The sequence below is a fragment of the Sarcophilus harrisii genome, chromosome X, assembly GCF_902635505.1.
Source record: "Sarcophilus harrisii chromosome X, mSarHar1.11, whole genome shotgun sequence".
NCBI lineage: Eukaryota > Metazoa > Chordata > Mammalia > Dasyuromorphia > Dasyuridae > Sarcophilus > Sarcophilus harrisii.
The window spans coordinates 30,336,464-30,363,495 of record NC_045432.1 but is presented as its reverse complement, the minus strand read 5'-3'; the positions used below and the strand labels follow the sequence as shown (position 1 = coordinate 30,363,495).

Genomic DNA, 27,032 nt, shown 5'->3' with positions numbered 1-27,032 from the left:
AATCACCAAAAAATGAACAGTGGCTTCAGAGTTAGGGTATCATGTGGCTGGCTTAAGAGCATTAGATGATTGTTCTGATAAAATAAGTTTTTTTTTTTTTTTAAAGTGAGTTTAAATTAAACATGTTCAGTCTTATGATATGGTACCATTTTTGTCTTTAGGTTAAAATACAGTTGGTTATTTCATTCTGATTTGACACTGACATTATCCTACAGGGAGAAAAGCCATGACTGTGGGAAGCAGTGGTTTGCTTCCACAAATGTAGTGATCTTGATCTTTTAAAATTTTTTTTTATTTTAGCTGTGATATTCTCCTTGATCTAAATCTCATTTTCATCTAATGCAGAATAGTTGTGCTCCTAGAAATAAGTGATTGCAATGATCATGATAATTCTGTCATTTTGCATCCTAAAACAAATTTCTGCTGTGTTTCCTGCTTTTCTTGAACTGAATTGGTCAAGGACTCCTGCTGAAATTCATGGTTCAGCTCAAATTTTTTGCAGTCTGCCCACTTGGTTATAGTCAGATTTGATCTCTCCCTCCTTGGAATTCTGATTAGTTCATTATTTTCCCTCTTGGTCCTTTTTACAATTATTTGCATCTTTGCTTTTTCTTCTGTCATCTTGTTAAGGGCATAGGCTTTCTTAATTCACATCTGTATTCCCCAGAGCATAGCCTAGCCCAAAATCTAACACATAGTAGGTTCTCAATTAAAATTCACTGAATGAATGAATAAACGGACTATTTCTGCATGTACAAAATTTCTGACATGATTTAATGGCATTTTTATCATCTAACTCAGAAATCTTCAAAAATGAATTAAATCTCTCAAATACAGTGACATTTGCATATTTCTTAAGCTGATTACTCCATAAATGGTAAAAGAGTAAAGAAAAATATTATGTCTCTTTTATGGGGGAATGTCGCCCCTTAGGGTGGTGCAAACTTCCGTGAAAACCCTGTTGCTACTCCTCTGACTCTTTTCCTCCCATCTCTTCTACCTCCTCCCTATTTTTCCTTTGCCATCCTCATCCCTCAGCTATCCCTTCTTGTTCTTCTCTCCCTATTGAAGCCAAAAGCAGTAAAGCCTGGGAGATAGGAGGATACTCACAGTTGATTGGGATATATGTGTGTGTACACTGGTATGATGTGCTTCATGGATTTGGGAGGAATGATAGGATTCAGGGGTAGGGAGACATGGTGAGCAAAAGCTCATTTTGATTTCTATTGTATTGTATCAAGTCTAGATTTCTCTATATTGGGATGATTGCAATCAGATGAAGTGAATCTTTCTCATCACTCAAGTACTTTCGAAGTTTTCCTTCCATTGATCCCAGGTTGCTGTGTCACTGCAGAAGTGACAGTTTCTTAAACCCAAAGTATAATGAATGAACAGTATTGTTATTGTCCTTTAGTATTCATGATTAAATCTCTTTTAAGCAATTTGCTCTGAAAAATGAAAAAAATTAGCCTCTTTTTAAAAGTTAGTCCTTTTTAAAAGATTAGAAAGGGCAGAGCTTCAGCAAAGAATTGTATTCACTAATACAGTAATGGGAAAGTTTTGAAGGCTTTGGAAAGATGTTTGTGTAAATGAAGTCTCATTTCTGCACGTGAGCTGTCCCCAAGTCTAGCACAGTAGCATTGTTAGAAACTGAATACTGTGGATGACAATAGTGGCAGTGTCTTCCATGGGATAAAAGCAACCTACCTGGAAATGGTGACATGGAGCCAACTGGGGTTGAATGCACTCAGCCAGCCATGACATTGTGTTAAACTCTCATCCGTGGTATATGCATCAGACAGGCAGATTGCTAACTAAGATGGTTTCAGTTACCAAGTATTTGCTAAGAGCCATGGGTGATATAGGAATATGCTGGGAATACATAGAAAAGAAACAGACCCACTCTCTGCTGTAGAAGATTTAATGCTCTAATGGAGAAAACATGACAGATGATGTGTAGAATTAACAGAAATTAATATATTTAAGATTATAAGAGTCTCTGGTGAGGAAGTGAGGAATCAGTACTTGATGGTGGGCAGGAAAAAAAGTCGATATTAATACAGAAAAGCTTCTTGGAGTGGGAGGGGGAAGACAGTCCAAGTTCTGCCGTTAGTCATAAAAGTAATCAAAACTGCCCAACTGATGATTTCTAACTATTGGGAGGGATATAGCTAGGCATGTAGAAAAGTTGACCCAGAAAGACTGATAATGAAGTTTTTGTGCGTAGTACATGTTTCTGACGGATAAGATACCAAATATTTAAATGAAAGTACAACAGCCATCCTCAAGGTTTTAGGTCTGTGGTTCCGACCCTCTTTGAAATTGGGGACTCCCTTATTAATATCAATTTTTCAGATCCTCTGCATGATAATATAGTATTAGTATCTTTTGATTGAGAAATTACGCAAGTACAAGAGCAGCTATAAATTCACCAGTGCTTTTAAATGACTTTGTATTTTATCAATCCAACATCATCCATAGATATTTGAAAAGAATCATACACATGTGTACAAAACATGTAATGAATTCAGACTATCAAAAATTTGAATAAAAATCAAAATGGCAGTGCTTGATGAGCATATTTTCATAGATCCCTGGCAATACTCTCATAGGGCACTGAGGCTTTTCAAGTTGGCAGCCACTACACTGTGCCATTTTGATCATTTTCCCTTTTTCCCCCAGGTTATTTATATCTTATAAGACAGGATAACCTGATTAAAGTTAGTCTCTGGAATCACAAGGAGTTCTGGACTTTTTTTTTTAATTTTGGAAGAACTTAAGCCATCTGTTGCCTTGAAGCAGAGAGGTTTAGTAATCAGACACAACAGGAAGACGATATTTATCTAGGGAGGCTATTAATTAACAAACTTGGAAAGAATTCAGTATTTTCTTGCCTTAAAGTTAAACCAACCCTAACAAGTATGTTGGACAATTTGATTCTCATACCTGTCTTGGGTGAGATGTTCTTCTTGTTTAGCCCCAGAGAGTGCAAGAGGGTACTGGCTTCATTCCCATGCAAAAAGAAAAAAAATAGTGATCATGGATTCTCGAATGTATGACTTGAATTCAGTTTATGTTCAGAAAGTTGCCAAAGATAGAAACAAACCTTTTGATATTTTTAAGGGATCTCTTTTTCTTCAAAGTCATTTCCAATGCTGTTTTTTTTTATTTATCTGCTCAAATTTCCCTTGAAGACGCATACATACAGTTCTGAGAATAATAATATTAACTTTTGAAATCTTAAAAAGAAAAGCAAATTGTCCAGTAATGCCACCTGTTTCTCAAAGCTTGATTTGATTTTGTTTTGGGGCAAATAGTCTTCTGATCTGAAATTTGAAAAGTGAAAATGAAGACATATAGTTTGAGTTCTTCTGGTTTCTAGATTGTGTTTCTTAGTGACTGTTAAGATGCCACTCAAAAGTCCTCATTAATCAGAATCTCCACGGGAGCCATCATGTCCTTTAATGATTGGTTTCTTTTTTTCAGATGAGCATGCAGGCCATTCTACTAATTGTAGTACACATTGGTATATAAGAATCAGATAGACAGATTTTCACATAAATTCTCAAGAATCTCATCTGCTCAGAAAATTTCTTCTATCCCTGTTATACCGATGCTTTTCAAATCATTAGCCCCAACTTCTCCCCAAAGCTCAAATCCTACATTTGCAGTTGTCTAACAAACATCTCTGTCAGGATAAGTTGGTCATTTAAAACTCACCTTGCTAAAATGGAACTCATGTCTTCTACTTCCAATCAGGGCTATGCCTTTCATGACTTCCCTAGCGCTGTCCATTGTATTCTCCACATGAATTACTGAGGGCTTTATACTTTGGTCACTTCTCTTCCGTGTTCTCTAATTAGTCAACAAGTCCAATTAATTATTCCATTGGCTTTGGAACCAAGACTTTGGTTTTCTTTCATTCATATCGCTGCCAAAACAAGCACCTTCATACTACAACCATTGTGGTAAGAATCTGCCATGAAGTTCTTCCCCTGTCTCTATGACTCTAATGCTTCTCCCCCACATCCACTACCAGATTAATCTCCTTGTTTTTCTTTATTCATCCCCTTGGCATCTGGCTCTTCATGACCCCATATGTGGTTTTCTTGTCAAAGATATTGGAGTGGTTGGTTCTCCATTTCCTTCTCCACCTCATTTTACAGATGAGGAAACTAAGGCAAAATGGATTAAGAGACTTATCCAACTAGTTAAGTGTCTGAGGCCAGAAAGATGAGTCTTACTGACTCTAGGCCTATGGCTCTATCCACTGTACCACCCAGCTGCCCTTTGTCTTCTTAGCACACCTCTTTGATGTTGTCTCCCAAAACAAGCCTAAACAAGATTAAACAGCTTACATTCTAATAGCAAATGTGTCTCCTGTGAATTCTGTCATCTTCAGGAGTCATAGAGGGAATCTAATTAGAAAGAGAATCTGATAGTGGCCCTGTTATATCTTGATATTTTTTTTATGGAAAGAGAGAAGAAGAGGAACATATTAGAGGCACATGGGAAAGGAAATTTAGGGGAAATTATCTCACATAATTGAAATGTACAAGTAGAACTCTGTAAATGCAGGGAGAAAGGGGGGCAGCTGACATTGAACCTCACTTTCATCTGACCTAGGCAAAGGAGGGAAGAGTACATATACACTTGGGCACAAAACTACATTTCACTCAACAGAGAAATAGGAAAGAAGGAAGTAGAAGGAATTAAAGGGGAGATAAAGGCAGGGATTAGTTCCAAGCAATGCAAAGACTAAGGATGTACAAAAATATTCATAACTCTTTTGAGGTAGCAAAGAATGGTAATCTGATAGGATGCCCATCAACTGGGAAATGACTAAATACATTATGTGGTAGAATACTGTTTAGCTGTAAGAACTGATGAAAAGGAAAATTTCAGAAAAACCTGGGAAGACATATAAACTTAAACATAGTGAAGGCAGCAAAAGCAGAAAAACAATTTAAAAAACAATTTATAAAGCAATATTGTAGGAACTCTGACAAGTGTAATGACCAACAATGATTGTAGAGAACCAATGACCAGGTTTTCTACCTAGCTTCTAAAGGAATGGAACATAAATATGCTGAATTTTGATTGGGAGGGTTAAGTTTAGAAAGTTCTGACTTTGATCCTTCAATTGCAGACTTTTTCCCCGTCTTTGCTTATATTATTTTTGCCCGTGTACAAGGAAGAATATCTTCTTCCTCCAATCACTGGAGAGCCCTACCATCCATCAAGGCCCAGCTTACATTTGACGTTCTCAGCAGAGAAGCATTCTCTGAACGACACCTAAAAGTAATCTCACCATCCTGGAATCCTTCAGCCCTTATTTACTGTGACAGACACATCTTATACTGTTTTGTGTTAGAGTTGTTTTCGTGTCTTTATACTCCTGATAAGTCTACAAGATTGTGGGCAACAGGGACTATGTCTTAAATTCTATTTTATTCCCAAAGTAGCCTAATGTATTACCTTATAGGTATACAGAAGGTGAGAAATTAATGTTGGATTGATTTTTGGATGATTGGATAGCCTAGGATATTAGAGGTCAAAGGAAGAGGAGCATAAGGTAATTCTTCAGTTTCAAAATGTGTTGGGACCACCATCCTCAGAAGTTCTGGGGTGATGTTAGCTGACAAACATTTATTGAGGTTTTTCTGTGTGTTGAGCACAGTGTTCAATGTAGGGAATACAGAAAAATGAAAAAGCAAAGTCTCTGTCTTCAGGGAGCTCACATTTTTTGGCAAGACAATTGACATGCAAGTCAATTAGATTTAAGGAGGAAGCCTGGTCAAGGTGCCTCACTTTCTCCTCCAGAGTCTTCTGGGTCCAGGGGCCAGATAAAAATCAGGATGACTGAAGATGGCCCTGGATGAAATGGGATATCTTGGCCTTTTTAAGCTCAGATTTTCAACAGGTCTTAGTTTGTCGGAGGCTGCTACCTAGGGGTTAAGTGACTTGCTCAGGGTCACCCAGGTAGAAAGTGTTAAGTGTCTGTGGTTGGATTTGAACTCAGGTGCTCCTGACTGTAGGGCTGTGCTCTGTCTACTGCAGCGCCACCTAGCAGCTCCAAAGGGGTTCACATTCTAATGAGGGAAAGAGACATGAAAACTCCTCAGTAAATTCAAGGTATTTCCAGAGTGTATGGGAAGATAATCTCAGAAAATAAGGTACTGCAGCTGGAGGTGGGACGAGAGACCAAGAAAGGCCTCTTATAAAACATGAGTTTTGAGATGATGTGGGTGAAGTGGGCACCTGATGGGAAATAGTATCCATTTTGAGAAAGGACAGCTGAATCCCAGTTTTGCCTAGGGAGGATTCAGAATGATTCATATGAAGTGATTTTTCCTCAAGGTCGATGACTTCCCTGCCTGTATATATTGAAAAATTTTGGATGAATGATTTTCTATTTGGGGTTTGATATTCATTATTCTGCTAGATAGGGGGAAGTCATTCAACTTCCAGTTTGAAATTCTGTGAATAGATGAAATAAACTGAGGTTATCTGCCTAGTTTTTCAGCATGGAAGCAGTAATCTTATACAAGTTACTTCACTTCCTTGTACCTCAGTTTTCTCCTTTATATGATGAGGGGTTTAAACCAGAAGGCCTCTAGAGGATCCTCCAGATATAGATGGATGGTCCATGCTTCTAATATTTCAACCACAATATTATATCAGTGGGGGAGCGGGGTCCTGTTTATATGAACTAATCGATGATTGTTTAAGATTTGGAAAAAAGCTCCATATAAAAGCTGAGTAATAGTATTTCAGTGTTTAAAAAAAAAAAGATAAAATCAATACTTGATTACCCTGAATTAGGAAATCCAGCCATGCAAATCTTTAACCTCAAATTAACTAAAAGTAGGACGTTGACCCAATGTATAATGGTAACATTTAGAATTAGAGAATAACAGGCTAGTAATAGGCCCAATCTGAAAGCACAGAGTGAGAGCTGTTCTTTTTGTGCTATCATGGCATGCTGGTCCCAGCTTAGGAAAGATGTTGAGCAGCTTTTTACCTAGTTTGCATTTCTGTCTGCAATTTAAATGGTACCTCCTCCACCTCCTTTCATCCTGCTATAAATCTTTTTAAAAGAAGGATGTTTACATTAAGGAGTAATTTGCATTGCAATATAAAGCTGTGGTCTCTGATACTTTCCTGAAGGGAAATCTCTGAAAACCCCAGTACAAATTTTCCAGTTTTTAACAGCACCAGTACCAAGCTTTAGAATAGCCACTCTTTGTTTCAGGTTGCTAGATGGCTGTGGCTTCCTTATTAATTAACTAATTTTACTGATATGTGGGGTGTGGCAGTGTCTCTCTGCTTCATTTGACTTTTGTATCTGTTAGTGATTTATGTATACAAATCAGGGTCAGGTTTTTTGTTTTTATTTCCACATGTAGCCTTTCCAAGGAATGTAGTTTAGGACTTCCTTTTTGAACTGCAGCATTTGATGGTGTTGCCCATTTTCTCCTCTGGATGCTCTTTCCTTTGGGTGTTCATGACTCTGTTTTCCCTTAATTGCCCTCTCCCAAAGTAGCTTCTGTTCCTTCTCCCCACTCCAAATCTCACCCAGATCACCTAGTAATATTATGTACTTAAGTGTGAAGGTTTTCTGGAGGCAGCCTTAGTCTCAGTTATAATCAATAATTACTCCAAAATGGCAGCCAACTGGTAAAGATGCAAACGTTTATTTCTCCTTCCAAATTAGCCCGGTTAGTTGAGGCCTATCTCTCTGCCTGGCTCCAAGAGCTCTTGCAGCTTTGTTCTTGGCTTCTGCCTCTGCTTTCTTCAGCCTCCAGCCAGCACCAAGTTAGAAGATACAAATGCATTTCTTGCCTCGAAGATAGGGCTTGTAGGCTTTCTTCCAGAGTGTCTGTCTCTGACCCCAGTCGATGTTCCCCCAAAACTCCCTTGAGTCGCTCACTGGAACTGTATTTATGCTACTTCTCTGAGAGTGGGATTGTGGGATATCTCCCAGCATGCTCTCTGAAATCTCCCAAACATGTGAACTCCATTGAGTACTTGGATACTTATGAGCTCTCTAAAGGTGTGAACACAAGCATTGTTTCTATCAGTATTAGCAACTTATCACCTTGTAAGGATTCACTCTAAGGTGTGAACCAATAAGCACTGTATCAATTCTATTGAGTTAACACCAGGATTCTGACATCACTCTTGAGTTTTCACCTTGTTTCAAGTTGAGTTGACACTAGGATTCCAACACTTAAGTATGTATTTGTCAAGTCCCTTGATGTAATATAAGCTCCTTGAGAGCAAGGACTGTTTCATTTCTTTCTTCATACCCCTGATGCTTTCCATAATGCCTGGCAAATACTTGGTACTTAATAAATGCTTTGCAATACATTGATGACCAACCAGTGTGACCACATGAGACGGCTTTTTCCCAATGGAGTATCTGATGAATGGGTGCTTGAAATTTCCTTAATGTGACCTATAAGAAAGCGCTTTACTATAGTCAGGTCCTACCTTTTTATTCAACAAGATTGAACTTCATCCTTCTGAACATCAGACTGCTCAGAGATGGGAAGATACCATACAAAGAGCTATTGAAGATGATTTTTCCTTCTATTCTGTAATCTAAAAGATGTCTTCCCCACCCCATCTTAATATAATAATTTCCTCTTCTCCTGGAACTTCTGAAATAGGCAAAAGAGTTAGGGTGGAAACAAAGCTATAAAAATGCTAACTCATACCACTGAGGCAAAGAGAAATCGGAACGCATATGTGGGCCCCGGTCTACCCGAGTAAGCACAAAGGTAACATTAGGGACCAAGAGCATTGTAGCAAGCTGAAAAGAAAATAGAACTCTAAATGTGCCCAGCTTTCATGATGAATGTGTAATATTGAAACCAAATTAACTTAGGGCACCATTACACAATATCTATGTCAAAAAGGAAATTACTGGAGCTGAGAGAACTTGGGAAAGCCAATAAGAACTGAAAAGGGAAATCTTTGTAATTGGATTTTTTTAATTAGGAGTATATAAATTCAGCACACAAGTCAGTAGCATTTGCATTACAGTGGTAAAAGATTTTGATTATGAAAGAAAATGTATTTGCAATGTCAAGTTTGTTTTCTCAATAAGAATAATTTACTGCAAATCAAGAGTATGGAATTAAAATTTTCATTATTATAGAATTATTTTTATTATATATGTTGGTTAGGGTTTTTTCCTTCCCTATGGCAGCATTGTCCTCATGATTTTGGTTAAAATTCCCATCTCTAAGACATAATCTTGTATGTTCACCCTTCACCCTCATCTCTTGGTGACTGAGTACTGAGATGGGACATTATGAACTTGATCTGACAAGTTAATAAGATGCAATCAGACCGGAAATAGGGGCAGTGCCCTTTCAACTGAGAAGATATAGTTAGCTGCAGAATTTGTTCGAGGATGTGTCTAACTAAATTCCTTCTCACTTTGGCCTTTTAAACATTCATTGTCTTTCCCTGTCCCAAACAAGAGCCTGATCAGTTGGGATGTCGGTGGGCAATAGATAATTAGCAAAAGCTGAAATGAAAATAAGCTTCAGTTTCCATTATCCTATTTTCAGTTAGCTTCTTGCCAGATGCTTCCCCAATGCATTCTTCTTTTAAATAAACTTTTATGCCTTCTAGATTTCCCCCTGTATTCATTTTCTCTCTATCCCAGAGAGCTATCCTTTATAATGAAATTTTTTTTAAAGGGAAAAAAGAAAGAACAAAGGGAAGAGGATCAAGAAATACCCTGTGACAGGTAGCAACTGATTTGAGTGGCCTCACTGGATTCTGTTACTGCTAGGAGGGTAAATCTAAACAGTTCACTCCTGGTCATACAACTCAGAGGAGACTTAAAGATTTCTCTCATTCAGGGCTTCTTAATCTGATTTCTATGAACTTGGATGTTTTTTAAAAGGTCTTAATCACTGTACCTCAGTGTAATTGGTTTCCTTTTTCTTCCACTGTATTTTATGTCATGTGTTCCAAACGATTACTTGAAGGAATCCTTGGGTTTTACCTGAATACCAGGAGTGTATAGGACGCAAAAATGGTTAAGGATCCCTGGACTGGCCCAACTTCCTCATTTTACAGAGGAGAAAACTGAGGCAAGGAGAGAAGGAACTCCAAAGTTATGGAGGTTGTAAGGCATAGAGCTCTATCTTCAAACTGAAGTTCAGTATTTTCTTCTTAGTGACATGTTTTTACTATTGTTGCTTTGATCATTATAGATCTCCCTTGAAAATCTCAGAGTTGTGATCTTGCTACTACAGGCTAGACTGACCATTAACACCCCTTAGGTGAAGCTCAGACTCTCGTTGCACACAGACTCACTCAAAGGAGCTCCATCACTTCCCTGTCATAAATAATAATAATACCTCTTGTAACTATCTAGGGCTGTGCTTGAGGCAGCTCAAACAAATTCTTTACCTGATTGTTAAAATTTCAGTGATTTGGCAGGGGAGAGGTAATATAAGGGTTGGGAAGAGAAGAAAAGGCAAGATATTCTGTGTGTGTGTGTGTGTGTGTCTATGACAGAGAGAGAGAGAGAGAGAGAGAGAGAGAGAGAGAGAGAGAGAGAGAGGGAGAGGGAGGGAGGGAGGGAGGGAGGAGGGGGGAGGGAAGGAGGAAAGGAAGGGAGGAAAGAGGGAGGGGAAGGAAGAAGATGCTACCATCAATCAGAAAAAAGTCAGAGGATGGGTGTGCCTTATAATGGAGCACTCAGTTCAAATCAAAGAACATCTATTTGTAGTGAATCTAGTCAACATTGTCATTTAACTTCCCTAGGCAGTGTTCAGCAGGGAGAGTAGGAGCAGAGAAGGCAGATGGTAGAAGAGATTCAGATTTGTGGTTTGGAAAAGAATGGGTGTCAAGAGGAACGGGATCCAAGGGAATTGAGAGTTGAGTTGAGAGCAATGAAAATTTAAAAGGGAGGTAAGTGACATCAGAGTAGAGGTGATGGCTTGGGAAAGTTTGGAGGAGAGGGACCGGAGGTTGAGTCATTAACAATGCCAGAGAATAGTTTTAGGAATGATGAGTCAGAAGAAGAAAAGATGTTATTGTCAGAGAAAGGAATTATCAAATTCTGGATCATGGAAGTTGAACCCTTGGGCTAGCTCTGAGTAATGGTAATGAAATCTAAGGTATGACCATCCTTTCTGCATGGGGCTAAGGTCGAACAGAGCCATAGATAGTAAAAGATTAGAATTCCCAAGTCAAACACTCTAGTCACTGACCCAAGCTGCCTCTTAGTATCTCTGTGGCTCAGTGTTCTCACTGGGCAGCTCATGGAGTTCCTGTGAAGATAGAATGAGTCTGTAAGGAAAATATGAAGAAAGAGGTTAAAAAGAGGCTCTCTTGACAAATTTGTCTCTTTGTGATCGTGAGCGTAGAAATGTGAGCCCCTTCTCCAAAGTAAAACACAAACTCCAATGGAACCTGGACACCTCAATTGTGGCCATCACAGATGCTCAGCAGCACGCAGGCCCATTGCTGCCAGTAGGTATAGTAAGTCGGAAGGAGTTTGTCAGACTTTCAATTTTGGGACAAATTCGGGAGTGTTTCGTGAAGGTCCTCAGAGGTACCACTGGGAAGAGTTAAGGATAGTAACCCATTATGACTAGATACTGAAGCTTTGATCCTTAACTGCAAATTTCCTTGCCTCCATGGCTTTAAGCTAGGAGCCAGATTTCTTTCCATTTATTTTTTATCAGTCATTAAATCGACATTACATAAACCACTTGTGGCTCTGCCTCACTCCACGGACTTCGCCATATGGTGTCCATGCTTAGGCCTCCTTTGCTTCTCTCATCTTGTCAAATTCACAACATGAAGTCAGCCCATTTTGAATTGGCCTTCCACAGGCCGATTTACCTAATGACGTGGCTGACCACATACCCTTTCCCCCTAATTAGCTCCATGGGGTCCTTGGGAATCCCTTCACTTGCAAACCATAGAAAAGTGAAAAAAGAAATACCCATTCTGGCTCCAGGTAGGACGGTTACACAACTGACTTGAGTGTGGTGACAAGTTTCTGACAAAAGGGGAGACCGCTAATTAGGTCTCTACTGTACCAGATTAGAAACTGATTTCTTTGTTATATAAGTCCCACTCATTTTCACTGTGCATTTGAGCTGAGGCAAACTGCGTTTTGTATTCAGTATCCCCAAACTGTCATTACCTGTGATCAAAAATATCGATAAGCGATATAATAGGCCACCAAATGTATTAAAAGAATAATTGAGAAGTCTAGTATTTATTGTTTGGGGCTTATCCATTCCTAGAAACAGGGGCAGTTTCTGTAGTTTTCCTGGATTTGGTGGTTATGGGTTGTTTAGAGCTCAGGCATTATTTTATGCCAGAATTCATTAACCTTTCGAAAGTTTCTGATATGGGCAGCCACCATTGTCAGTCCCCGCTACCCAGGACATGAGCTGCATTCTAAGAAGAGGAAATAGATCTGATAGGATTCAGAGTCTCTGAAGACTGCTTTCTTTGGACACTTGGTTTCTGAGGTGTAGATAGAGGTAGATAGATATGGTCTAGAGGGCGGAACTGCCTCAGATCTGATAACATTTCAGTTCTTTTGTTAGAGGAAAAAATTACAAGCTTCTTTTAGTGATAACTATGATTTGTTGAAAGGTGTGCATCAATCTTTTTACTGTAAAGGAAAAAGGAATGATCTCACTATTTAAAGCTTGGTTTCAATATATAAAGTAAGGGTAATTGCATGTGATTTGTGCATAGTGGAGAAGCCAGGGCCTGAAAAGGCAATCTTTCTCAAAAAAATGCATGCATTTGTGGATTAGTGCTTTCTGGGCTCAGCCCATAGAGTAGAGCACCTACAAGAAGGGACAAATTAAGCTCCTCCTCCCCCTCAGCTCTTTGTTCTTTCCAGTGCTCGGAAAGGGATTGTAAAAGTACAGAGCCCCTGCTACCATGTGATTGTGTAGGAAGAAGCACTAATGCAGAATCTGTTTTAATATTGATTCTCACTTTAAATAAATGTTTATCTCCTTGAAGTAATTTGCTGACATTTTTCATTATTTTCCTTATACATTAAATTGGGAGTCCGTTGGTTACCTTCAAATTCTAGACGGGCTAATTAGCTGGTTTGTAACCCACTACAATACCATATTTTTTTTTCTGGATAAATTAATTTATAGCTTTGCATTGAAATGTAATTAAAATGTTGTTGAAACAAGTTTTTAGTCCCTAATCAGCAATTGCTGTTATTCTGTACAGGAATTAGATGGTAAATTTTATTAGCTCTGTTTTCCTAGGCAAAAGATAGCATCTGATTACAATGTCCAAGTTACAGAGGCAGGAAAGCCGTCCTTGTCCAAGGCCTTGTCCAAATTGGCTGTCCTGGTCTTAACAGGACTCTGTGGCTGAAGAGGCCATCCCCAGTCCCTGGTAATTTCTCTTTGTTTAACAGCATTTACTTTGGGAGAGGTGCTTAATGTGTCCAACCAAGCAAAACTAATTCTTGTTCCAGTTTCAGCCCGTTTCCTCTTCCTGTATCTTTAATTCAACAGCTGGGGCTGTTGAAGTGGATAGAGTCAGGAAGACCAGAGTATAAAGCTGGCATCAGATCCTTACCAGCTCTGTGATTTGGGGAAAGTGGCTTACCCTTTACTTGCTTCCGTTTCCTCATCTGTAAAATAGGGATAACAATAATAGCACCTACTCCCCAGGGTTGTTGTGAGGATCCAATCAGATGATAATGATAAAGTGCTTAGTGCAGAGTCACAGTATATAGTAAGTACTTATACAAATGTTAGTTATTATTATTTTTGTATCTGAAGCAGAATCAGTATCTCTTTATAATAAATTTTATTACACTTGAAAATCTTGTTAACCTAAACCTACTACTTTTCCATCTCCCCTTTGGTTGCCTTTTCTCTGGACTAAATTACAGCAAGTTTCTTCACTCCTACCTCTTTGTTCCACTATCCAGTAACATTAATTAAGTGCCTACTATGTGCAAGTCACTATGCTAAACACTGGGGATACAACTAATGAAAGTGTCACAGTATATAGTAAGTACTTATATAAATGTAAGTTATTATTATTATATCTGAAGCAGAACCAGTATCTCTTTATGATAAACTTTATTACACTTGAAAATCTTGTTAACCTGAACCTACTACCTTTCCATCTGCCCTTTGGTTTCCCTTCTCTGGACTAAATTACAGCAAGTTTCTTCACTCCTACCTCTTTGTTCCAATATCCAATAACATTAATTAAGTGCCTACTATGTGCAAGTCACTATGCTAAATACTGGGGATACAACTAATGAAAGGAAAGATCGTCCCTTCCCTCAAGGAGCTTCCATTCTAAAGAAGGAGACAACACACAAAAGGAAGGGGGAAAGGGGTGAGGCATGGAAAGGGAGACTGGGCAAGAGGGAAGGGCAGGGAACCAAGAGGCACTCGACACAGGGGCATCTTTTTACATGGACTTTGAACCAGTCTGAGTATTAGATGCAAAGTAGAGTGAGTTGAAAGAGTTCAATTTCTTACCTGTAGAAAGAAGGCACTGGGAGGACTTAGCTACTCTGCCCTGCAGCTCTTTAATCAGAGGGGAGAAGGGGCTGAGGGAGACAATGTCAGTGAAGGCTTGAGTTAGTGTTTAGTGAAATGATTAGATGAACATATTCTGAGAGGGGCATCTTCTTCCATTCAGTTGAAACCAGACAGAGCAGCAGATGCAGAGTGCAGTGACTGTTCCTGCTGTTTTTAAAAATATGTACCAAGTGTGAGTCCAAAGAATCTGTCATAGCCGATGACTGATTAGTTTTTTTTTGTTTTTTCTTGTTTAATAGCATTACAGAATCAGAGAGCTACCAGGCTGGAAAATACCTTAGAAAACATGTACTCCAATCCATACTAGTATAGGTATACCACTAAAGTGCCACATAACGAAGTGGTTCTCCAGCCTCTGCTTAAATACTGTCAGTGTGGGGAAGGCCACTGCTTCCTAAGAGAGTCCAATTCACTTTGAGGTAGCTCTGTTAGCAAATTGTTAGCAAATTTTCACTGGCATAGGACCTAAATGGAGTTCTTTGCCATTTTACCCATTGTTTCCAATGCAGTGTTCTTTAAGAAGAACAAGAGCAAGACTGTTGTTTGTTCAGAGAACTTCTATTGAGTGCTTGCAATGTACAAGGCATCTGATTAGATGCTATGGTGATTCTCGCAAATACAGTCCATTATTTCCCATGGGTCTTTGGTAGTTGATTGAGTCCAATGAGGATTTAAGCCATTTTCAAATATTAGTAGAAGATGGCAGATTAGGGGCAGCTGTACAGCTGAACCCTCCCAGTATTCCCTTTCAAACAACTTTAAAATAATGCCTAAAATCAAATATTTCCCCACAGTTTCTATTCCATGGGCATTTATTTTGTTTCCAGTTCTTTGCTACTACAGAAAGTGCTGCTGTAAACATTTTGGGATATATGGAACCTTGATGTTTTTACCTCCTTGGGGCATGTGGCTAAGAGCGAAATCTCCAGCTTAAAGGAAGTACAAATTTTAGTGAATTTCTTGACATAACTCCAAATTGTTTTCTAAAATAGACCCAGTTCATAGCTTTTCACAGGCCCTCCTACAATGACTATTTCCATCTTTTGTCATCTTTGCCAGTTTGTTGGGTGTGAGGTAACACCTCATTTGTTTTTTTTAAATATACACCACACCAGATCTGTATGAATGGAGGGAAAGGATGAAAGAAAAGTTTTGATATTGCAGAATTAGTAGACTTCACAACTGATCACACATGTAAATAAAGGGAAGAGGTTATGAACCTCAATGACTGGTAGAATGTTTGAAACTAGGGAAGTTAAGTCATTCCCTTTGAGTAAATTCTCTTCCCTCTCATTTCTTCCCTCATACAGGTTCAAGGAACCAGCCTCCTCAAGTGTTCCTGAATTTTGACTCTTTCTTGATCAAATCTGTTCTCCGAATAACACAGGCCTAGAGGTATGTATGATTCTTTCAGCCAATCCCAATGTATTTCCTGTGTGTTCTCATCCGATTTCATCCAATGGCTTAAAAGCACCACTTCACTCCTCCTAAACTGTTAAGGACTCGTTTGGATGTAATTTATTCCTTTGACTGATTCTGCAGTTCTATCAAAAAGATGGTCTCACCTTATAAAGTTCTCAAGGCTTTGAGTATCTTGCTATTAATTACATTAATTAAAGTGGAGAGATGTGAGGTGCCCTTCTCATGGGAACAAACTGCATTGAATTCAGTCAAAATTAAGTAGAAATACATTTTCATTATTTCAAGGGATGCTGCCAGGTTGTGAACCCAGAATAGAGGGTACCCTCAACAGAAACTGAGACATTTGAAGCAGGAATGGGGTGGAAGAAAATATAAGTTCTCTCAAAGAGAACTCTTTGGTGTGTGTTGAGTTTGTAATCCTTCTAAAACATCCAGGTGGAGAGCAAGCAGGGGGTTTTGTAGTCTTATATGGCATTTATTCAGTATAAATTTCAGGGATTAGAAAGCTTGGTTTGTACAGTTCTAATATTATAGCTGCATTGTCATTTGCTATCTGAAGGAGTAGTTTCTATACTAATTAGTGTAGTTTATAAAGTAATAGATGCTTTTGAGTGTGTGGGAGGTGAAGCATTTACATGTAATTGCTGTTTAAACAACATTTCCCTTAAAAAAAAAAACTTGTATAAATTAATTTTCCATATAAATGCATATTTGGAGTGGTCTGTTTTTACTTAATCTCTGCACAAACAAACAAAGCCCTCAATGTGCTGCCCAGTCCTCCTCTTAACTCATTTAAAAACCAACTTATAGATTCCACGAGTAGTCTTTTGTTTGTTTCACTTAGAAATCAGCTATCAGATAGAAATCGGATCTGATCCTTATCTGTAAATGTTCATTCATATTGGCAAGCCAAGGACATCTTTTTTTTTTTTTTTTTTTTTTTTAAGTAAAACTCTAAAAGCACTGTTAAGAAAGAGTTAAGGTATGTAAACAGTGCAGTGGTTTTGGATCCAATCCATTCTCTAATATCTCAAGATGTTCTCTGGGATGTCCTGTGGCAGTGAATCTGGAAATGATTATTATGATTTCAGAAGTCAGAATTACAGAGAATCCAGGGTGCAATGGAATAGTCTAAGTGGGGAGTTTAAGCAAGTATTAGTACATTAACAATGACTTTTTACATGAAGGAAACAGAGCAGAACATATAGTTGGGACCATAAAAAGAGGTAGGCTCGTTGTATACCTAGAATAGAGACAGTAGAGGAATAGTCTTGATATTTCTTTGCAATAGTAACAGAAACATAGAAAGGCCTATAATTTATTTTCTTTGGAGTATTTGTGGAAAGATATGGATGAGAAGGTGTAGGGTCCAGGAGTGAAACTTGTGGCCTACAACACTCTGACTCACGAGTGTCCCAAACCAGATTTGCATGTAATTAGAAAATATTTAACAAAATAAATAAAAATACAATAAAATATCAAAAAACATTACATTTTAAGACTAAGTCAACATGCAACCTGCAGGGATCATTTATATCCCGATTAGTGGCTCCCATTTCTATTTGTTTGATATCACTGAGGTAGAAGATAGAAAGCTAGCACCCCATTCAGAATAATAGCGGCAGCAACTTTCAAACAACAGAAGGAATAAGATTAAATAGTGTTTAGTGAACGTATCCAACAGAGTCAGAGAGGGTAGAACCTGGCCCTGGTGTAGATACTCGTCCAGAAACTGTGGATAGAAACAATAGTAAAGAGAAGAAAATATCAAACAGTGAAGAAATACTGTCAGTTAAACAAACAAAACCCAAGAGCTTAATAGAAAAAAAAGTAACTCCATGAGAAATAGAAGCAAAGAAATAGGAAGAAAAATTACGTGGGCCCAAAAGACTCTCTGAGTATCTGGAAGACATGAAGTAAGAGATAAAAGGTAAAATTAGAATTAAAATAAGAGTTCTGGAGGAAAGGATATGAAGGAGAATAAGTGATGTAGAATAAAAGGTAAAATATCTTACAAAAAGCAGGAGTCTCCATGAAATCTCCATGAAGAAGCTAATCAATTTTTAGCTTCTTAGGTAAAAAAACAATAGGGAGGATACCATAAAACCATACATCCCTTTTTGATTACTCCTGAGTTCCCAGAGAGAGAAGTAGTCTGCACATTGGTTGATTATTCTGTTCTGGGTACTGATTCTTCCCTGGGTTTTTGTGACATTGAATATCATATTTTTAAAAAATAATAATAAAAGAAAATGATATATTAGGACTAGAGGGCAAAGTAAAAATTCCAAGAATCCATTTTCTGAAGGAAATCTAAATTGAAAATACTCAGGCATTCATAGCAATAGCAAAATTTTGAGCTTTCAACTCAGAGAAAAAATACTGCAGATCTCCAGAAAGAAAGAGATCAAGTAACAAACAAAAACAATCAGGATGACAGAAGACTACTTCTAGTAATGGTACAACTACCATTAAAGAGGAAAAAAAATTTAGGATATAATATTTATCCTGAGGTTTACATCCAAGATTAACTCATCCTCCAAACTGAGTATAATTCTATAGGGAGAAGATGAGTTTTAATAGAACAGCGAATTCCTAAGCATTTCTGATGAAAAAAAATAAATCATATCTTAGTGGAGACATTGAAACAGAAGTACAGGAATCAAGAGAAGCCTTAAAAAAGTAAATATATTTGAGTGATTTGAGGGGGCTAAATCACAGACAACTACCCTTTTTGTGTGTAATGAAGATTGTTGGCATTCTGATGAAACCTGTGGGCCCTTTTTGAGAATTTTAAATTAATTGAAAAAAATGTAATTAAAGAAAATGCTCAATTTCAGTGAGAGGTTAGTGAAAATAAAAATTTTCCCCCCACCTAAGTTTATAGAAAAAACTGAAATACGTCCAGGAGCCACTTGGGGATCTGTAGACTCCATATTATAATCTCCCGGGCTAAATGCTGACGAATCATTTATATTCTAATAGGATGAGAAGAACATTTGTTCTTTTAGAATTGTTGTTCAGTTGTGTCCAATGCTTTGTGACCCCATTTGGGGTTTTCTCAGTGAAGATACTGGAGGGCTTTGTGATTTCCTTCTCCAGGTGATTTTACAGGGGAGGAAACTGAGGTAAACAGGAAAGTGAGTTGTCCTGGATCACACATCTAGGAAGCGTCTGAGGCCGGATTTAAATTCACCATCCCTTGCCCATATATCCTTCAGAATACCTCTGTCTTAAAAGACACAGGAAATCAAGAAAGAGAAACACAGGCTCTGAGTGTGGTTTTGTTGTGTTTAAAAGAGGAAAGTAATGGGAGAAGAAAAGATCTTTTTGAAGCAACTGCTTTGAGCTGTCCAAACTTGGAGGGAAACTATTCAAAGGTTTCTGGCTATTTAGACAAAAAAGGAGGGCAGCCAACAGGCCTCTCTGTAGTAGGATTTGAGGCTGGAGGTATTAAAGAGTTTGAATAGCCATCCCATGGATGTAGAAACTCCACTTCCCAGAGAGTATGTGTTACAGTGCCACATCTCTACCTTGTGCCAGAGCTTCAAAGGAGCTAAAAGCATCAGAAAGAGGCAGTGGGGAATATCACTGATTTGTGAGTATGGAAGGTATTAGGATCATAAGATTATAAGAAGTATTAGGGATCACGGAATCTATTCCCCTGCCATTTTTCAAAGTCATATTTGCATTTTTGTTAATGATCAGAAAGCAAACTGTTTTCTGCTAAAGATGTAACATGTTATAGCTTTTGGTCTGATTTTTCTTGCACAATATGACAAATATGGAAATATATTTAAAAGGATCACCCATGTTTAACCTATATCAGATTGCTTGCTGTATTGGGAAGGGGGAAACTAGGGAAGGAGAGAGAAAAATTTAGAACACAAAGGCTTACCAAAATGAATGTTGAAAACTAGCTTTACATATTCTTTGGAAAAATAAAATACTATTGAGAAGAAAATAAAATAAAAGCTCACATGTCAAGGTATTCAAATAACTCATCACAAAATCTTTGTCAGATTTGGGGGGGGGGTGAGGCTGAGATTACGTATATTCTTGAGGAAATGATTTTGTATTATCTCTATATTATTTTTACCCTATCTTCCCCCAATTAAATGTAAACTCTTTGTTGTTAGGGGCTCTTTCTTTAGTATCTTCGGTGTCTAGAACAATGCCTAATATATGACAGATACTTCAAAAATGTTTGTTAAATAAATAAAACAATTAAGGACATTAATTTACTTTTTAAAAAATTTTATTAGTATTATTTATTACATATTATGTTACAATATATAATTATAATATATAAGTAAATATATATTATGCTATTTTATTTATTGATATTTTTAAAATAATTTTTGTTGATGTATCATCTAGATTTTCCCATATGATTTTTTTCTCTTCTCCATCCCTGAGAGCCTACCCATATAATAAATAATTTGTTAATCAATTCAAATAAAATAGACATGTTGCAGGCGCTAGATTCCTGAGGTGAAAACTGCCTTTAAGCCAACTGATTGAGGTCTATACATGCTGGATGATCCTGCTGTTGTGATGCAGGTATTAGTGGTCCTGCAAGAGTCCTCAGGACTAATCTGAAAGTAAAGAACAACAGAACCAGGTCCAGAAGGGTTTTTGGAATTCTCACTAGCTGAAGTTATGGAAAATGAATTCTTTTTGTCTCAATTTATTCACAGAACTTTCAAGTAGAAAAGGTAGTCAGTGGCCACATAATCCAATCTATATTCAAAAAAAGATCCCCTGCCCCCCCACAATGTATGAGAAAGCTGGTCTTCCTGTCTCTGCTTGAAAGCCTCCAGTGAGAGGGGAATCATGATTTACCACAAAAAAGTGGAGAGAGTATCCAGGAGGACTGGAAAGAGGCCAAGGAGAAACCAAGAAAGATGGGGGGTTAAAAAAAGAATAAAAAAGAAAGATTGGGGTTGGAAAGAGGCCATTATATGTGAAAATTAAGATACCATTGGTGACAGTGGCAAGAACCATTTCAGTTGAATTATAAGATCAAAAGCCACCTTGAAGAAGGTTTAGAAGAAAGAGAAGAGGACATAGTTGCAATGAATGTAGGTGACTTTTTCAAGAAGTTTTATTTTACAAAAGGATATCTGCTTATCTTACAAAAAGATATCAGCTAATACCTAGTGGGAATGAGAAGATATTTTGAGTTTTTTTAAGAATGGGGGAACCATGAGTGTGTATGTAGACAGCTCCTTCCTGGGGAGGAATCAGCAGATAGAAAAGATTAAATATTAGAGGGGGGTTTATAAGATTGAGACATTCTGCTGGGAAAGATGGAAGGGGCTGAGTTCAGGTAGAAGAGTTGGCCTTCAGTAAAGAAAAGGACCACCTCCTCATCAGAGAGGCAGTGAGCCTGATACTTCATGGTAGTGAGCATGAGAAGGATGAATGGGAAGTTGTAACATCAATAGAAATAATGAAGTTAGAAGAAGATTCAAAGGTTGGATGAAGTTTAGTTTTGGATATGTTCATTTTGAGGTGCTGGCAGATATCCACTGGAGATGTCCAGCGGACAGTTAACAATGTGCAGTTGGGATCAGAGTGAAATCTGATCTCAGTAGATGTTCAAGTTATTTGCATGGAGGTGTTACTTCAACCCATGAAATCACCAAGCTGGAGGGTATAGAAAGAGGAGTCAGGATATAGCCTAGAGGTTTAAAGGAAGAAAGGAGAAATGTCAGCACAATTGGTATAGCACATAGATTGTGAGTTCAGCAAATGGGGCAGAGAACAAGTGGTTAGTCAGGTACCAGGGAAACCAAGACAGGTTAGTGTCACTGAAGTCAGGGGAGTCAAGAGTATCCAAAAGGATGGAGAGGTAACCATCAAAAGCTGTGGGAGAGAGAAAAAGAGAAGGGAGAGAAAAAAGGTAACCTTAGAAGACTCTGACTTTATTACTTTGATTTTCAAGCATTTGTAGATATTTTGCTTGCTAGGAGATCACAGCTGAATGGAAAAAAACCAGATGTGGGTTTACAAAAGTAGTTTGATCCCCCAAACTCTACTAATCTCTTTTGTGAATTGTAATTAAAGTTAGTGCGAACACAGCTGTTACTTCTCCCCTTCTGGATTAGGGGACTCTAGAAGTGCTGGGGGATAGCTTCCTAATGTTGTAGTTCTTCAGTCTCTCCCACTCTGAGATTTCTCCTATGATCTTAGTTGATACTTACTCAGCCAGACTTAAGTAAGTTTTGGTAAGGGGCATTTACTAAGCTGATATAATAACAATTGGTACACAATGTCCCCTGTCCAAAAGGCTATGATACATCATCCCATTGCCATATAGCATTTGAGGTAGAGTGGGCTCAAGCTTAGAGAGCACATATAGCAAAGGAGTAACAACGCTTGCAAATCTTTTTTTGCTGAATGTTCCCCTTAGCTATGATACACTTTTCTTCTGGACTCCTTGTGGTCCTGAAGCTGTCTTTCCTTGGTATATATAGTTTGCCATTAGTTTCTGATATTGACACCAGGTCTGAGGATGTAGCTGGAATGCTGATAGGAAATCCAAAATCCTCTGTACCCTTTGAAGCTCAGAAAATGCTCTTCCAGTCATAGTCAAATGAGACTAAGACTGAGGCCGGATGCTCCCAATCTGTTCTTTCTCAATGGCTTAGCTGGAAGATTTCTACCATAAGTTGCTCAATACTTGAATCTCATGGTGCAGAATTGACCTATGACTTTATTCAAAACCCATAGAATAGAATCAAATCTTCCCAATGGGTCTAAAAATGCCTCCTGGGCTATTTGTTGTTTAAAATATAAAATGGTGGGCATTTATTAAAATAAAGTGCTTTATAATTACAAAGCACTTTCATATATATATATATATATATATATATATATATATATCATCTGGTCCTCACTAAAACCTTGAGGCAAATAGAGCCTTTTTATATTTTATATTATTATCATACAGATGGGGAAGCTGAGGCTTAGAGAAGTTGAGGTACTAAACCAAGGTCACACGGCTAATAAATGGCAAAGCCCAGAATAGCTCTTTGATCTTTAAAGCCAATATTCACATCATTTGACCATGCTCTTTCCCCATAAAAAATAAATGAAAAGCTAAATAAATGGCATCATGCAGTATAACTTAAAAGCCAAAAGGCCCAAGATTGACTAAGATAAATAAGCAAGCAATTCTATTTAATACAGGACAAAGCTCATAATTCTCTATCTATTATCTATGTGTAGACATATTGCATTATGCCTACACATGTGGAACATTAGATTTATTCACATCATTACGCCATTCTCCCTTAAAGTCCATCGGCACCTTCACCATCCACTTGTTTTTCAAGGGCGTAGAACACCTCCCCTCCAATTCCCTTTGGGAATTAAACTTGCCAGATGTGATTGTAGGCAGGAAAAAGATCTTGAAAATTGAAACAGAATCATTAATGTGGGTGTCCCTGTGCTGTAACTTGCTTCCTTCCTTCCTGCCCTTCCGTGATGGAGGGCATTTCCCTCTCATAGGAGAATGATGGCTGCCAAAAGAGAAGCTGCAGCCTTAGATTCTGAGTATCACTCATATGTTACACTCATCAGCCTTTGGTTTTTTTTTTTTTTCTGGGCTATTTCTAACATAGAGTATGTCTCTAATGTGACATCACATGTTGCTTTTCCTTTTCAAAGTGTCATGCCATTAATGTAGTCTCTGTTACACCCACGCTGCTGATCCGCCAGTGCCTAGTTCTATGATATCTGGCTCCATGATGTTTCAGTGCTTGTTACTTATCTAGAAACGAGTCCACTGGCCTGATGAGTCCATTGCGTTTGAGGAAGCAAAGACCCAAACAAATTAAGGTTTCTTCCACAATCAAAAAGCAGACTAGTGACACAATCAGACCTAAAACCATCCAACATTGAGATTTCAACTAAGAGACTAAGAATGCCTTCCCAGAAATGCCTCATTGATTATTGTTTATTATATCGGTGTCCCGGTTATATCACTGTTTCAAAATCTATTTACCAAAGCATAGTAAATGATGCACTGGTCTCAAAACCAGGAAGATCTCAGTTCAAAGTGAGCATGTAATGCCTTAAGTTTTTTCAGCACTTTGTGGTTTTTAGGCCTTGTGATCCATGCATCAGGGATACCTGAGAGTGGGATCTGAAAGAAATTAAGTTCTAGGTGGTACATCATATATACTTGTTGATCTCCTTAGCTAGGTTGGCAATATGGGAGGTCCCTGAGGAGCAGGGAAGTAGGGGAAATAGGATTTGTCTGGAAACAAATGTCATTCAAGATCTAGACTAGAGCATGGAGCAAGGTGGACCTGGTAGGCTGTCCAGATGACAGAGACAGAAACCCTGGAAGTCAAGAGGCAGAGGACAGTGTACCAGAGAAAGAGTAGAAAGGAGGAGGAGGGTGCTAAAGGTTAAAAACATTTATTTACCTACTTGTAGGTATAGGAAAAAGAATACTTCTCTGAGAATCATAAGACCTCATCTGTGGTTTATGACCTTATAAAACTGGAATGGTTATTTTTCCCTCTCTGAGCCTCAGTTTCTTCATCTGCAAAATGGGGTTAATAGTAATTGTGCCGCATTCAACTTATATTAGACTGCTTGCTGTCTTGGGTAGGGAGAAGGAGGGAGCAGAGGGAGAAAAATTTGGAACACAGGATTTTGTGAAGGTGTGTATTGAAAACTACCTTCGCGTGTATTTGGAAAAATAAAATACCACTAAAATCATAATACCTGTGCCACCTGCCTTATAGAGTTATTTCACGTAAAGTGCTTTTTAGGGAAATGAGATCTATTCTTGATCCCCATTTATTTTTCTGAGAATCGGCTTTTCCTGTCCTGAAACCCCACCCCCAGCACTGAGACAAGTCAGCTTTGATGACTTTACAGGCAGATGGGTGATGAGACAAGATACTGTAGGTTGTCGTGTCTGAGTTGTTGAGATAGAGAGTTTAAGTTACCAAGGAACTAGTCCTTCAAAAGATGTTTTTTTGTAACTTCAGATAAATCTTAGATGATTCACTGATGGAAAATCTCTACTGAGCAATTAAGAAGGTAGGGCTGTCAGATATTCTAGATTGTGACTAGATAAAAAAGGGCATTGTTTGTCTCATTTCTTTGTTACTTAGTCTTAATCACTGAATGGGCGTTGCCTCAGTCAAACTGAGACCTGTTAAAGATCTTACCTTAAAAAGACCAAGGTCTCCCATTGCCTCCACTCATCCCCATCTATGTCTTGCCACTGGACCCAGATGGCTCTGGAGGGGAAAGTGAGGCAGGTGAGTTTTTTGCACAGCCCTCTCTCACTTCAATCTAGATATGGTATCACTTCCTGGATATGATGGTTGTCTTCCAGAATGAAGAACAAAAAACAGCATCCCTTTTCTTGAAGAGGCCTAGAAAATTTGATATATTCAGATGTTAGAGTCAAGAAAAGGGTGTTAGGGCAAAGTAAAAAATAGAATGGAGTAAAGCAAGGGTCAGTCCTCTTCATTCTTAAGTCAGGGCACAGAATCTACAAGGTTACATATGTGTTCTTGACTACTTGGAATAATGGGTGCAAACCAATTAGGATAACCTTTTTTTTTGGCACTATCCCGTCCTGTATGACCCTTCTTTCTCAGTCACCTTTGCTGCATCCTCATTTATTTCCCGTTCCCTTTATTGTATGTAATGCAGGGCTCTGTACTAACTCTTCATTCAAGTCCATACACTCATTTTCTCCCTCAGCAGTTTCATCATCTCTTTAATTATCATTTCAATGCAGATGACACACAAGTCTATAGACCTACCCCTTACCTCTTTAGGGCCGGTGGTCCTGTATCACCATCGGGTGTTTCCTCCTGGATAGACATCTCAAACTCAGGAAATATCACAAATGGAACTCCTCCTCTTTTTTCTGAGAACTCACCTCTACTGCTAGTTTTCCTCTTTCGGTTGAGATTCTCACCATCCTTCCAGGTATCCAGTTTTGCAACAACATGGTCAGCCTGAGCCTTTTCACTTTTCCTTTGTCTTCAGCCAGTCAGTCCACTTGATTCTACCTATACAACATTGGAGTCCATTGTCCCCTCCTTTCCTCTCTGACACTCAGGACTGTCGTCCAGGCCCTCATCAGCTCTTGTCTGAATGGCTGCTTTGGCTTCTTAAGTGATCTCCTTGCTTCCAGTTTCTTCCCTCTCTAGTCAGTTCCTAAAAGCACAGTTCTTACCATGCCGCTCCCCTACTAAAAATACTTTGGGATCTCCTTGTTACTTTTAAGATAATATCCCAGATCTTCCCTTTGGCCTTTAAAGCTGAAATGCCCACCCTCTTGACCTCTCTGCCTCTTGCAATTCCTAGTTTTCTTTAAAATTCTGCTTATGTGCCAGCACTTGTACAAAGACTTTCGTATTTCTCCATCTTCTTTTCCCCTCTAAAATGGCTTGGTGTTTATGCTGGGGCTAGTTTATATTTGTTTATTTGTATACAGAGCAACTTGGTGCCATAGTAGCTAGAGCGCTGGGCCTGGAATTGGAAAGCCTCCTCTTCCTGAATTCAAATCCAGCCTCAGATACTCACTAGGTATATGGCCTCATGTAGATCACTTAACCCTGGTTGCCTCAGTTTCCTCATATGTAAAATGAACTCAAGGAAATGGTAAACCCCTCTACTATGTCTGCCAAAGAAACACAAAGAAACCAAAAGTTGGACACAGTTGAAACAACTGAATGACAATTTGTGTACATGTTGTTTTTATGTAGTGAGTTCCTTAAGGTGAGGGAAATAGTTTTTTTTTCCTTCTTTGTAATTCCAGCCCCCAAAACAGTTCTTCACCCAGCTATGTCTGAATTAATGAATAATGAATCCCCTGAAGTGATCACATGTATTTGAATTCTGATTCGTAATAATTGGAACCTGGCTGTAAGTGCTTAAAATGCTGTCTAATTAAATTGAACTGAATTGAGTTGGTGTTAAACTCCTTGGTCTAGGAAACTCTTAGATTCTATCAAGTGCAGTCCAGGA

General features: G+C 38.4%; 1 protein-coding gene across 4 annotated transcripts in view; it reads left to right on the top strand.

Annotated features, from left to right (window-relative positions):
* Nucleotides 1-27,032, top strand: part of TENM1 (teneurin transmembrane protein 1) — a 784,948-nt gene that overhangs the window by 96,446 nt on the left and 661,470 nt on the right. For all 4 annotated transcript variants that reach the window (XM_031945150.1, XM_031945147.1, XM_031945148.1 and 1 more), the window contains one exon: nt 15,905-15,989. The gene's annotated coding sequence lies outside the window, so the exon portion shown is untranslated. The remainder of the gene's footprint in view (nt 1-15,904; nt 15,990-27,032) is intronic.